Source organism: Erpetoichthys calabaricus, chromosome 8, assembly GCF_900747795.2.
Source record: "Erpetoichthys calabaricus chromosome 8, fErpCal1.3, whole genome shotgun sequence".
Lineage (NCBI taxonomy): Eukaryota > Metazoa > Chordata > Cladistia > Polypteriformes > Polypteridae > Erpetoichthys > Erpetoichthys calabaricus.
The window spans coordinates 121,146,890-121,162,373 of record NC_041401.2 but is presented as its reverse complement, the minus strand read 5'-3'; positions in this window follow the sequence as shown (position 1 = coordinate 121,162,373).

Sequence of the window (15,484 nt, the reverse complement as noted above, 5' to 3'; positions counted from 1 at the left end):
ACACCTGTAAAGTGTACTGTATGTTTTATTTTCATTTATACGGCATTCTTATTCAGGTAACTGGAAAGACCCTATGATATTTATATCTTTTCTCAGTTATGTATTTCTTGAGTTACCACTGGCATGGTTTTTGTTAGTTGTGGTAATTATACTTCGATGACACATGATATTCTATATGGTGTTCCACAAGGCTCTACATGCCTTGACACGGCTATGCTGATGACACACAACTGTATTTATCAATAGCACCTGATGACCCTGACTCTGTTGATTCACTAACACAATGTCTTAATTGTGTTTCTAAATGGATGAGTAGTAATTTTCTCAAACTAAATAAAGAGAAAAATGAAATTTTAGTGATTGGCAAAAATGGATATAATGAGGTTATTAGAAATAAACTTGATGCATTAGGATTAAAAGTCAAGAGGGAGGTAAAGAATTTAGGGGTAACTGTTGACTCTGACCTGAATTTTAAATCACATATTAATCAGATCACTAGGACAGCATTTTTTCACTTAAGAAATATAGCAAAAGTTAGACCTCTTATATCAGTGAAAGATGCTGAGAAATTAGTTCACGCATTTGTTTTCAGTCAGTTAGATTACTGTAACGCAATCCTCTCAGGAATACCCAAAAAAGACATCAATCGATTGCAACTAGAGCAGAATGCAGCTGCTAGAATTTTAACTAGGAAAAGAAAATCCGAGCACATTTCTCCAGTTTTGATGTCACTACATTGGTTACCTGTGCCATTTAGAATTGACTTTAAAATACTGCTTATAGTTTAAATTATCCATCTTATATTTTGAAATGTCTGACACCTTACACTCCAAATCGTAACCTTAGATCCTCAAATGAGTGTCTGCTTAGAATTCCAAGAGCTAAACTTAAAAGAAGTGGTGAGGCGGCCTTCTGCTGTTATGCACCTAAAATCTGGAATAGCTTGCCAATAGGAATTCGCCAGGCTAATACAGTGGAGCACTTTAAAACACTGCTGAAAACACATTACTTTAACATGGCTTTCTCATAGCTTCATTTTAGTTTAATCCTGCTGCTCTGTATATTCAATTAATTATCATTGTTATTCATGGTGGCTCCAAAATCTGTACTAACTTCTACTTTCTCTTTTGTTCTTTTTCAGGTTTTCTGTGGTGGCGATCTGCGCCACCACCACCTATTCAAAGCACAGTGATGTCCCTCCATTGATGGATTAAAGACCAGAATTCCACATGATTGTCATCATCAAAGTCCTTCCATGAGAACCCTGAATACAATGAAGACTGATTGATATCATTTATGTTAGGTAGAATGCCTACAGGGGGCTGGGTGGTCTCATGGCCTCGGAACCCCTGCAGATTTTATTTTTTCTCCAGCCGTCTTGAGTTTTTTTGTTTTTTCTGTCCTCCCTGGCCATCGGACCTTACTTTTATTCTATGTTAATTAGTGTTCTCTTATTTTAATTCTTATTTTGTCTTTTTTTTCTCTTTCTTCATCATGTAAAGCACTTTGAGCTACATTATTTGTATGAAAATGTGCTATATAAATAAATGTTGTTGTTGTCTTCTGGGAGGTATCACTTGGAATTTTCAGAAAGATAACCATGTCACAGAGCTAGGTGTCTAAAAACAAGTTTCATCTTGCCCCCTTAACTAATTCTCAACCGGCTTTTTCACTTTCTGTTTAAAGCAGGGTCCGGCACTTTCATGAAAGATATTTGTTTAACAGACTAACTGGAGACTTGAGACCAAAGTCTGTCTTTTTCTTTTCTTCTGTTACTAACAAGCTGCTTAATACAACATCTATATATATATTAATTGTTCAAAAAAATTAAAGGAACACTTTGAAAACACATCAGATCTCAATAGGAAAAAAAATCCTGCTGGATATCTATACTGATATGGACTGGGTAATGTGTTAGAAATGAAAGGATGCCACATCGGTTGAAGGAAATGAAAATTATCAACCTATAGAGGGCTGAATTCAAAGACACCCCGAAAATCAAAGTGAAAAAATGATGTGGCAGGCTAGTCCATTTTGCCGAAATTTCATTGCAGCAACTCAGAATCGCACTCAGTAGTTTGTATGGCCCCCATGTGCTTTTATGCATGCCTGACAATGTCGGTGGGGGGCATGTTCCTAATGAGACAACAGATGGTGTCCTGGGGGATCTCCTCTCAGATTTTGACCAGGGCATCACTGAGATCCTTGACAGTCTGAGGTGCAACCTGGAGGCATCAGATGGACCGAAACATAATGTCCCAAAGGTGTTCTATTGGATTTAGGTCAGGCGAGTGTGAGGACCAGCTGGGCATTTTCGTGCACCAGGAGGAACCCAAGACCCACTGCACCAGCACAGGGTCTGACAATGGGTCCAAGGATTTCATCCCGATACCTAATGGCAGTGGAGGTGCCGTTGTCTAGCCTGTAGAGGTCTGTGCGTCCCTCCTTGGATATGCCTCCCCAGATCATCACTGACCCACCACTAAACTGGTCACGCTGAACAATGTTACAGGTAGCATAATGTTCTCCAAGGCTTCCCCAGACCCTTTCACGTCTGTCACATGTGCTCAGGATGAACCTGCTCTCATCTGTGAAAAGCACAGGGCGCCAGTGTTGGACCTGCCAATTCTGGTATTCTGTGGCAAATGACAATGAAGCTCCATGGTGCCAGGAAGTAAGCACAGGGCCCATTAGAGTACATCGGGCCCTCAGGCCACCCTCATGAAGTCTGTTTCTGATTGTATGCTCAGAGACATTCACACCAGTAGCCTGTTGGAGTTCATTTTGCAGGGCTCTGGCAGTGTTCATCCTGTTCCTCCTTGCCCAAAGGAGCAGATACCAGTCCTGCTGAATGGTTAAGGACCTTCTACGGCCCTGCCCAGCTCTCCTAGAGCAACTGCCTGTCTCCTGGAATTCTCTCCATGCCCTTGCGACTGTGCTGGGAGACACAGCAAACCTTCTGGCAATGGTACGTATTGATGTGACATCCTGGAGAAGTTGGACTACCTGTGCAACCTCTGCAGGGTCCAGGTATCGCCTCATGCTACCTGTAGTGACACTGACCGTAGCCAAAAACAAAAATAGTGAAAAAGCAGTCAGAAAAGATGAGGAGGGAAAAATGTCAGTGGCCTCCACCTGTTAAACCATTCCTGTTTTGGGGGTTGTCTCGTTGTTGCCCCTCTAGTGCACCTGTTGTTAATTTCATTAACACCAAAGCAGCTGAAACTGATTAACAACCTCCTCTGTTACTTAACTGACCAGATCAATAGCCCAGAAGTTTTATTGACTTGATGCTATACTCTGATTAAAAAGTGTATATGTATATATATATATATATATATATATATATATATATATATATATATATATATATATATATATAAATATATAGTGAAAAACTGACTAACTGACTCACTCACTTACTCATCAACAAAAAAACCCTATTTCCCATTTAGCTTAAAAGATTCAATTTGGCAGGATGGTACATCAGGGCAGTAGGTGTCCACTAAAAAAGGTAATTTTGATATATCAATATTTAGGGGTAAACCCCACCTACGACAGAAAAATGAAATGTCTCAAAATCTCAAAAATACTCTGATGGTTTTGATTTAAATTTAGTGACATTACAGAAAAGAAAGAAACACAATCAACAGGTATTTTTTTCATTTGTCAATAATAATAATGCTGTAGCGAGTGGGCTACTTTAAGGCACCCTATTTTTTCAGACACATGTGGCTACCAGGTGAACCCTGTCGGCACCACAGCACCACTTGCCGATAGCACGAACAGGCAAGTGAATAAGCAGAGGTGGTGTGACAAGAGAAGGAGTCCAGATGATATGAATCGTGAACTCTGAAGTAGAAGAGGGAAGGGTCACCAAAGCTGTAGTAACATGTGGTTGCACACTTGTAGTGTGCCATACACCTCAAGCCAGAGAGATAGAGAGAAATACCGGAGGAGTTGGATTCCCTGCCGGAGAGTGGGGATGGTCATTCTACACAGTGCCGATCAACTTATTAGATGACCTAAGCAAATCCTATGCATGCACGTAATACCAAGAGGGACCCAAATCAACCAGCCAGATTTATTATACCTCTAACTGCATGCATGGAGCCCTCCCCTCCAAGTCTTGACCCATGGAACATCGCTGCCAAAACTTCTGTGTTAGGCCATTTACACCTTTGTCTAGGATAACAAAAATGGTAGCACCTACACTGACTGTAAATGTAATTCACCCTACTATTTCTTTTCTATAAGGTGTTGTTTGTGACTTCGTTAATTCTTCAGTTTACATACACCAGATATTTAAAGGCATACTCTGTGTACTGAAACAAATACAGTATATAATAATTCTCATACACTGTGTACTGAAACACATACATTATACATTGGGACTTTGTCTCATACACAATATACTGAAACACCTCTACTGTGTACTGAAAAGTATACACAATTTTTGTGTTAATAAATAGTCAACAAACTTTACTCACTTTGCCAGTGTTTTCTTTGTCTGGTTGTGACAAAACGTACAATGTATGTTGATATTTATTTTCTCATACGCTACATATGAACAATTACTGACTTGACTCAGAGGCGGCCCTAAACAATTTTGGGCCCGAAGCAAACTGATACCGAGGGCCCCATAAGGGGCCCGACCCCCCCCTGCAGCTTTTATGCTTTATCGAGAATGCAGTGCGGCGGAGCGGTCCTGACTGAAGCGTAAGTGGCCGCCTACTGAGGACAGAGGCACAGATGAGCCGTGGAGGCGGCAACAGGCGCGAGGGCCTGAGTGAAGCGTAATGAAGATTGGAGTGCCAAGTGGAGATGTCCACGTAGAGTAATTAGGTGATGGAATATGTTGCCCGTGAATTATATATATAAAAAAATTAGTAATAGAGGTTGGAGTGAAAGAGTCTGTTGTTCCATTGAGCCCTCCACAGCAGCGTCGCATCACAGGAAAAAAAAACCTTGGGCGCAGTGGGCCCCCTTCAGCTGTGGGCCCGAAGCGGTCGCTTCGTTCACTTTGCCCTAGGGCCGGCTCTGCTTGACTGTAACCAACCTATAACAGCTAAAAAAATCAAAGGTTGTGAATTTGTGTGTTTTTTGCTGTACACTTTCTGCCGAGCTATATCTAGTTGTGAGCATTACTTCCACTTAAACTGGGATGTGACATTGTGCTGAAAATTATATGACATGTATTATTCTCCTCATAATCTATGAATTGCAATTTTACAGATAAGCTCCATTAAAGGTAGATTTACTGTATATTTCATTGCTTTTTCACATCTAATTTCATTCTCAGAACTGCTTGATCCAATTCCTCCTAGCTCAAGGAATACCATGCATGCATCTACTTCACTGCACAGGGTGCCTAAATGTGCAGCCTGTAAATGTTGTTGCTTTTTGAAATAAGTTAAAGTAAAACACATGGAAATAAAACAAAATGGAAGATTGAACATACAACTGATGAAAAACATGAAAAGCAATGCTTGAGTGAATGATGTAAATAAATTAAAATTCTTAACATAAAATAATAATAATAATAATAATAATAATAATAATAATAATAATAACAATACCTGCTCTTTCCTGAGGAGAGTTGCAGGGAAGCTGGAACCTATCCCAGCAAGCATAGAGCTCAAGGCAGATGAACACAAATACTCTAAACTCCCATTATTCAGCTTCTTACCTGCTTTAATTCAAAGGAATAAAGTTTCCAATATTTGTATTAATCATCAACAAAAGCCAAAGTCTGTCACTAGGAAAAGTAAGAATTGATCTACAGCATGAATGTTTTATTCATGATCAATTGTATATCAGTATATTCCAGAGTATGGAGCTCCAGTGAACTACAGTAATAATTAAAAAAAAAAACAAATACAAATATTGTATACCAAAAAGCACTCAGTTAGATGCATACACCCGATTAACACTATAAATGATGCCCATCCATCCATTTTCCAACCCGCTGAATCCGAACACAGGGTCACGGGGGTCCGCTGGAGCCAATCCCAGCCAACACAGGGTACAAGGCAGGGACCAATCCCGGGCAGGGTGCCAACCCACCGCAGGACACACACAAACACACCCACACACCAAGCACACACTAGGGCCAATTTAGAATCGCCAATCCACCTAACCTGCATGTCTTTGGAATGTGGGAGGAAACCGGAGCACTCGGAGGAAACCCACGCAGACACGGGGAGAACATGCAAACTCCACGCAGGGAGGACCCGGGAATCGAACCCAGGTCCCAAGATCTCCCAACTGCGAGGCAGCAGTGCTACCCACTGCGCCACCGTGCCGCCCATGATGCCCATTGTCTCAGGAAATTTCAGGGGTCAAGCCACATAACACAGCTAATTTAAGTATATTCTGCACTGACTAAAAGCAGTGGCTACTTCTGCCTCACAGCTCCAGCATGCTGGGTTCAAATCCTGGCCAGGTGACTACTGTGTCTGGAGTTTGCATGTTCTCCTGGTGTCTGTGTAACATTTTCTTGAAGTGCTTCTCTTTTCATGTTAGGTTTGCTTAACTTTTAACCTTAATTGGGCTCTACATGAGTACATGTGGGTTTGTGTATTTAGATCCACATAACAGCCTGATATTGATTTCTGATTTCTGTCTTGCATTCAGTAAGCTCTGGCTCCCAGATTAGATAGGTTTATGAAATGCATTAAAATGATATACTCTAGTGTTACTAAAGAAGAGGAATAGGGGATGAAAAAGTGAGGGAGACAAAGCGGAGGTGGATGGATAAAGAAAAAGAAGATCTGAAGGCTTGACTGAGGAGGAGATACAGGACTGAAATGCATGATCAAGAGCATTGACCCCACATAGAAGTGGGAAAGGATGATGAAGAAAAGGAAGAAGACTAGTCCTACTGAAAGAAAATGGAAACTTAACATCATGGAAGTTTCAAATTAACATCATGGTTGCAGAAGTAATTTCTGTTTCTAAATATGAGACGGGTGTGCTTCAAGTGTTGAATGGACATAATCATTCTTGCTTTTTGTGGACATCTTTTGGTACTAAGTGTATGACATTACACTTCTCAAGGGATGGTACCCCACCTTAGGTTCAAATAACTGTCCTTGAAGTTGAGTCTCTTCATTGGTAGGTAAATCTGAATCTGAACCAAATAAAAGAAGATCCATGTCTTGGCTGAAGAATTCGCTATGAGCTACTCATCTTCTCTGAGCAGCTGCAGGATACCAGCTTGGTACTTTTGGATTACAGAACAAAACGTTCAGCTGCTGGAGCTCAAGGAAAATGTCCTTAAATATTGAAGCTTGTCAGGCTTCTCACTAAGAGGGGGGTCTGTTACATAGCAGTAGGCTCTTTCTCTCTTTGTTTCAGATTTGCAATGCTCACCACTACCCTGAGTGAAGCTGGGTCACTGTACCATTTGTCTCTGCTGAGGAATTTGCTCAGGGTGATACCCACATCTCTGTTGCTTGTTCTACCTTAGCAGCTGCAAGACTCAACAATTATAGAACATCCATGTGTTTTGCTGGATCCAGTGTAGGCTGTTCTGTAATCCAGAGGCCTAAAGCGTGCCTCTTGGAGCTGCTGATGGAAGACTAGCAGGATACAGGTGGGAGTCACCTTGTGCGAATTCCTCAGCAGAAACAACCCAGTTAGCTACCTGTGATGATTATAAAAGAAAAAGAGTATACTTTGTAAAGGCTAATGCTCCTCTGCAGACTTAGCTAAGCAGTCATTTTGGGGGCAACAGGCATGGGTTTTACAGAATTGAGCAGTTTGGACTTTTGGGAAGGTAAAATGTCTGTTCTTTGACAAAAAAGGATCCTGGATTGATGAGGGAAGCAGCAAAGTACTAGTCATGTAGTTGTCACTAGTCTGCTACTCTGGAAGTACTGTTTGTGGCTGGACCAGTGAGGGGGTATTGCTGTTGAAGGAAAATGTCACCATTGCTTGTGGTTATACAAAAAAAAAACAGCAAAATAATAAGCCATATTGAAGAATGTGAGTAAATGGCTAGAAAGGCTGCAGCCTACCCACTGTAGTTTTAATGGTATATTTAGATGATCATGTCATGAATGATTTGATATTCAAGGAGTTGTTAGTGGACATTATTGCAAGTCATCCATTGTTTATTCTAAATGTGATGCTTGATCAACAGTCAAAGGTCTGCTACCATTTTGTCTAGTCTACAGGCATATGTAAGAAAAGTGGCGCTGTCAGTTGATGTGGGGAGGTAGTTCGACCAATATGATAAGTCCAAGCTATTTCTGCCATTTTCTTTGGACCTCCTAGAGAAAGATTTTCATTTGGAAAATATTCTGTGTTAGGTCTATGACAGTTTGAGAAAATTCTTAACTTGATTCAGGAATTTGAAACTCTTATGTCTTATGTCATCAGGCTCCATAGATGTAAAGCTAAAGGGAACAGTTGGTTGGGCCAAATTTGGTTTTCATGTCACAAGTGTCTCATTGGTGTTACACAGAAATAGGGGACAGGGCCTTTGCACCAACAGGCTGCGTTAATGACATTACAAGTGAGCTCAGGAGGCAGGGGAACACTTTGCATTTAAGAGAAGTGAGACTTCTTTCATCTTACCTCTGCAATGAGCCTCACTTAAGTCCAGTTTGTTCAAGGTAGGTATCTCAATGCCAATAGTGTATCTTCATGCCACTTCCATGTGATATTGTGAAAGTGCCGCCAGATGAATACCCAGCTTTGCTATCTAATGATGGCATCTCTTTTCTTTTCTTTTCATATGATATTCTTTTACCTTAATCTGAACATGGCCACTAGTGTACTGATCGGAGTATCTCTGCTTCTAAATGTGAAGGCATGGTTCTGTCCCAGAGAAAATTGTACTTACACCTTTTGTGTGATATTAGAACAATAACCTTTGGTGAAAACATTGGGTCGAGTTAACAGGTGAAGGTGAAGAAAAGTACAACTTGGATCAGGGGAACAGCACAGAGTCAGAGAGTCTAATGATTTGTGAGGGTAAAAGGTTGCTTATTGTCACTTCCAACGGAAAAGAAAAGTCGAGAGCACAGCCACAAATAAGCTTTGTACATATGGTTTCTGGCTTATTTATTATTTAGCAGTGAGAATCACTGATCTGTACATTGCCAAAATAATAACTAATCCCAGTTTACTAGGCAGAGACCACCCCACAGATCCAGGACATGTTGAAGAAATTCTATTTCTTGGCTGGCTCATGAATGCCCAAGGAGTAGCTGAAATTGATGGATATAAAAATGGCAGTTTGGTCTACCTCACTCAGTCTGCTGCCCCCATGATCCTTGAGTGCTAAACTGAAGACATTGAGATCTTTCCCCGGTATAGAGGTTGGGTTGATCTGAACTGTGAAGGAGACTTAACGCCAATGATGGATGGTTCCCAAAAATCTCACCACAATAAACTGCTCTTAGATATGACCAAATAAAACTGGGGAAGATATGAACGTGTAAAGCAACACCTTTCAATGGTGTTGCATGCTCTGTCTTTACTGTTTGTTTCAAAAGAGATTGGTAAAGAAGTGTGAGTCAGTATGAAAAACCATTAAAGGCCGTGATGACTTCCCAGTCAGTTTTATAGATGACTCTCTGTTGACAGTGCCGCTTTTAGTAAGGTACATTGTAACAGCAGAAACGCAATATTTAGACTAAATACATATACAGGGTGTTCATTTAGTTTAATAAACGACACTGTCTATCTATCTATCTGTATATTTTAGCATATTTATCATTTTGGAAGAGACCTCTACCCAGGACATTATGTGCCACATATTCTAACTTCACAAATACTATATATCTCATATGAAATAATACAGGTGCATATAAAAATAACTTACTTATCCAGTGCAAATTCATTTTGGCACTCATTTACAAAATGAACCTTTGCATCACTAGTGTGCAGTCTTCTTCCTACTGCATTCCTTCACCATCACACACACACACTCAAACACTATAAGTGAGATATGAGTAATGCAGACATACAAGTGCTGACGGACTGTAAAATCCATCCATTTCCCACACATGCATCTGTGTTTGAGACTCAAAGAGCAATTGACCACATTAAAGAGCAGTTGTAAATGCACTTGTGATCAGAACACCCAGACCACATTTGGACTGCCAGGAAATGGATGGCAGGCACATTTAACACAAGTGGTACATATGAATGCGTTTTCTGTCCAAATACAACAACCAAGTACTCCGAATCTAGTTTGAATTTTGCACATTGAAGGTGATCTTGAATCTCTGTCCAATCCACGGAGAAGCATTTTGTAAATGTTTAAATGTAGTTTGTCAAAATTTTATCCAGATGCAGTCCACATCCAAAGTGCAGATGTAAAGAGAGTTGTAGAGTGGCAATGTATTGTGTGTTAGTTGGACATGCAAGTAATGTGGTAATATTACTGCTACTGATAGAGACTTTGGGATTATTTTAACAATACAAGTGGGCAGGATGCCAATCCTTCACAGGGCACAGAGAAGCCCAGCCAATCACAAACTGAGAAATTGTAGGCTCAATAGTCAAACAGAAAACCATAAGACGATGGAGAGAGTTATGTGACCTCTGTACAGACCATGCAGGCCTTCTGCATGCTGCATGTGTATATTGATGTGTGTGGAGCGGGTCTGTGTGTGTGTTTTATATTTAGATGTTTAGTGATTGGACACCTCTGGAAAAAAAAAAGAGATCAAGAACCCAAAATACTTCAAGTGATGGCTTTATTAAAATAAGGGAGGGATGATCAGAGGAAGAACAAGAAGGAACTCCTAACTGCCCCAAGAGGTCTGACTCGCAGCCAAAACAGCGTCCAAGTACCAATGCACTCTCCTGATCACTGTCATGGTGGATTTCTTTGTTTAATTGTTCTTATAGCTCCTTGACGTACCTGGGACAATTTGTACTTTTTATGGGGTTTTGACAACTAGGGAATTCAAATTTGACACTTATTTTGTGTTTCAAAACTCCCTTTTATTAGTTTTTTATTTTGACCATTATGCTGAAACGCCAATTTTGTTTTTCTTGTGGATTCTGTTGTTTTCTGGTAACAGCGCTGGTTGCTGCCATTGCAATGTTTCCCAGACATCCCCATCATTGTGACGTCATTGGCACAACTGTATAAAAGTCCACACACTCAGTACGTTGTATCCAAGACTGGATTACAGTTTTTCTCAGTTGCTTTGGTGCATTTCTCACAACAGACTTAACATTTGCATAACAGCGAGTGCATTTCTCAAAACACTTAGTGCAAATGGCAAAACGTCATGGATGACCAGCAAAAGCAGGTAACCTCTTCAAAATCCTTAATCCATGCCTCAAAAGCAAGTATTTACATCGCTGAATATGTCAGTGCCATCAAAATGCCAAGTCCATGAATCATCGTCCACGGACATGACAGCCAAAATGTAAAGTCATGTTATCAATATAAAATTGGCACAATCTAAACATTTTCTGATGCACAAAACATCTGAATGACAAGGGCAGGAAACATAAAAATACAAATCGATTGCGGGAGATTGATTCAAGAAGAATATTTTATTGATTGCACAGGTATATGGTGACATACCATGCACTGCACTTGGAGTCTAGCAAAAAAATGCATTTCAATACTTTATGCATAACATATGAAATGAAGGAAAAAAATTACAACATTGAAAACAATACATACTGAAACTCCAAATTCTCTCTACAATTGCTGTCGGTCCTGTATATTGGGCCACATGTTCTCATCCACATCACAATGGATATCTTCCTTTGCAATGCAGCGTGGAAAGAACCTCCTAGAATGTCTTATCCAGCCTCTGCAGGCGTCTGCTGTTATATCCCCACACGCAGTTTCCATGGCAGCAAGCAGTGTCATTTGTGTATGTGGATTACACTCATATACCTTCCACCTCCAAGCCGAGAAGAACTCCTCAATTGGGTTGAGGAATAGGGAATATGGAGGTAGGAATTCCATCAGCATCCTGGGGTGGTTGGCAAACCATTGTCTGATCAGGTTGGAGTGATGGAAACTCACATTATCACAAATGATCACATACTGTGGTACATTTTCTTTACCAATGTCCTCTTCAGGAATGAGATCCCTGTAGAGGGTGTTCAAGAAGGTCAGCAGATGTTGGGTGTTGTATGGCCCCACAAGAGGAATATGAGTGTGGACCCCATTGTCCGAAATAGCCACACACATTGTGATGTTCCCACCCCGCTGGCCTGGCATGTCAACAGTAGCTCTCTGTCCAATCAGATTACGCCCACGTCTTCTTCCTTTGGCCAAGTTGAAGCCAGCCTCATCCATGTATATGAAAATATGTGGTGGTTCACTTGATTCCACGTCCATTATACGCTGTATCAAACAAGATACTACAGTAAGTTTGATGTAAAATGCATTTTCATTTTGGAGACAATAGAGTCAAATCTAACATATTCATGTTGCATTCACAGTGGTAGCAAACGTGTCAAGGTGAAATCAACTGTACTGCATGTCGATATACAATGTTGGACTATTTGCTGTACAGTAGATTACAGTTACAGTATTACTGCACATGTTCAGTCTTACCTGCACATACTGGTACCGACTTTCCTTCACTTCTTCACTATTCCTTTCAAATGGTACATAGTATAACTGCTTCATACTCATTTGGTTTCTCCTCAGCACTCTGTCAATAGTTGAGATGCTGACAGACTGGACATTCTCAAACACATCATTGTCAGCAATAATGGCAGTTTGTATTTCCTTGAGTCTTATGGCATTATTTGCTATGACCATAGCACAAATAGCCTCTTCCTGTTGAGGAGTGCAAATAGGCCCCCTGCCACCTCTTCCAGGAAGTCTTGAAGTCCTATGTGTCACAGTAAAAATACAACACTGAATAGACAACAGTAACATACATATTGTCTAGTGTGGACTATTGTAAATATATGACATACTGTAACATTATAAAGTAATACACACAAATACAGAGTAAAATCGTTGATTTACACACCTGTTCTCTCTGCGAAATGTCTGAACAACCGAGGATACGGTTGTTCTCCCCAAATTTAGCTGCACCCTTTGACCTGCTTCAGCCATTGAAAGGCCATGATTTATAACATGGTCCACAATTGTGGCCCTTATTTCATCAGAAACTGACCTATGTGTTGAACCTCTTCTGTTTGGTCTCCTTACACCACACACCCCTACTCTTCTTGGTCTGGGCTGGTGACCCTGTTCATTTTCTTGCTGTTCTTCCATTTTCAGGTTGTCCTTCCTTGATGTGCTTCCACGCTGCATTGTGCCTTGTCTTTATATGCTTGCCAGCTGCAGGTTCAGGAGCAATTTTAGGGGACTGCTCAGTGAGTAGTTGCTTGATTGATCTAAGATCTCACACCTGCCCTGAATAATGTGTCACCTGAGAGCAATTTAAGGTGGTGCAGGAATCATTAGTATTGTGAATACAAACCAAAAAACGTTTTGTAGAAACCTATAAAATACACTTGACAGCCAATGATATCTTGTTGAACACTTCTGACTGCAATGACTTACACAATGAAAAAATGACAAGTTTGTCTGGAGTGTAAGACTATGCAAAAGAGGGCTACACAATGCAGTTTGATCATCATGACATAAGCAACCGCTGATGCATGATATAGCTGGGAATTGCACATAAGCATCTGCCTGAGTGAACTAAAGCAATTGCAAAATGACGAAAACACCCAGAAATTGCTGTTATGATGTGCACAACTGACTAAAGGTTGTGGGAATTGAATGAGCAATTTTGAGAACTGCAATCCTGTTGTGAGAAATGCACCAAAGCAACTGAGAAAAACTGTAACTGTTATTTTCTAGCAATTACCTTTTTGGTGGTTTTCTAGTTACAAGACTTAATTTCTGAGCTCTTGACTATGATTCTTGCTTCACCCCTTGTTCTGATGAAACACTGCCTTGAATCCTTTGATGGCTCTTGTTTATAACTTTCTCTTGTCCCTTTACAAAAAAAAAAAAAAATATTGCCTGCTTAGACAGAACAAAATCTTGGATCCGAAAACGTGGGGCCATGATAGAGATAGAGATTATCATTGTCATTGTTAAGAAGTTTAAAAATTGACTTCAGGACCCCTGTCACTAAGATCACACTGGTTGGAGATCTTGTCAACACTCAATCTTAACACTGAAAGGGAAAGGGGAGATTCTAAGTAAAGTAAAGACAAGGAAAGTCATATAAATAAGGTTTCATGTAAGGGTAACAGACGTACTAGAGATACAGTTCAGTATGCCTCTTATAGTATTGAGGAAAAGGGGTGTAGGGGATCAGTCCTGATGTAAAAATGTACTCCTTGTGCCCGCAATGATTAATAACAGATTTATTTTGGCAAAGATAGATACTGGAACAGCAGAGAATTTTATTAGTGAGGGTTATTTGTAATCATTGCTTTAACCTCATTAGCTTTACAACTCAAACCAAGGGTTCTGTCACTAGATGGGGACTGTCTACAAGCATTTGATTGAATGGGGTTGTTCCATGAAGAAACCATAACCTCTTTTGTACTTCACACACAAGTTTCTCAGTACTGCTAGGCATTCTGTGGTTACAGATATACAACCCTGTCATTGAATGGCAACACAAAGACATTAAGCAACAGAGTGCATATTGTTATTATACTTATTTGCATATTAATATTCAGCCTTGTTTTCTCTGCCCCAAGCTGAATGTTCAGGCATTGGAACATGATAAATTTCAAGATGTATTCCATAAAAGTGTATCATTATAATTACCCCTTATAGGAAATATGATTGTGCAATTGACATATTGCCAGATACCCCATTACCTAAGAGGAAAGGAAACGCCATGTTCAAGCCAGAAACTGCTGCAATGGAGAACTGCATTAAAGAAAATGTAACAGAATGGTTTATTAACTCCGGCTAACAGTTTTATTGGGGGGTCGGGGAAATGGAGATGAATGACTGCGTTTAATACCACTAATATGCACTATGAATATCAATTACAGTAATGCCATTTGGATTGGCAAATGCACCCAAGGTATTTCAATCATGTAAATGATGCATTTCATGATGTATTAGGAGTTTTTGTATTGGTTTATATTGATGATACCCTAATGTTTTCTAAAGATGTAGCTTCCCATATTCAACATATTGTCACATACAGTACATGTGCATGGGAGACAGCTAAAGGGCTCAAGAGAAGGTAATTCCCGGTCAGACCAGGGGGTGGCAGAGTGCACTAATCCTTTCTTTTATCTCCCCACAGACCAAATATGGGAAATTTCACACAGCTCCCATGACGTCACTTCCAGAGCAGCAGAAGAGCCCACCTCTTAATGACATAATTTCCACATCCCAAAAAGTCGCAGCCTGATGACTTAATTTCCAGTTCTGGTCCCAAGATCCATCCTCTTACTGGTTCGCAACTATATATCCTCCATGTTTCCTAACCTATTCAGTTCTGTCGTGGACTCTTGTCTGTAAAGACCATTGCATCAAACTTGTTTCTTG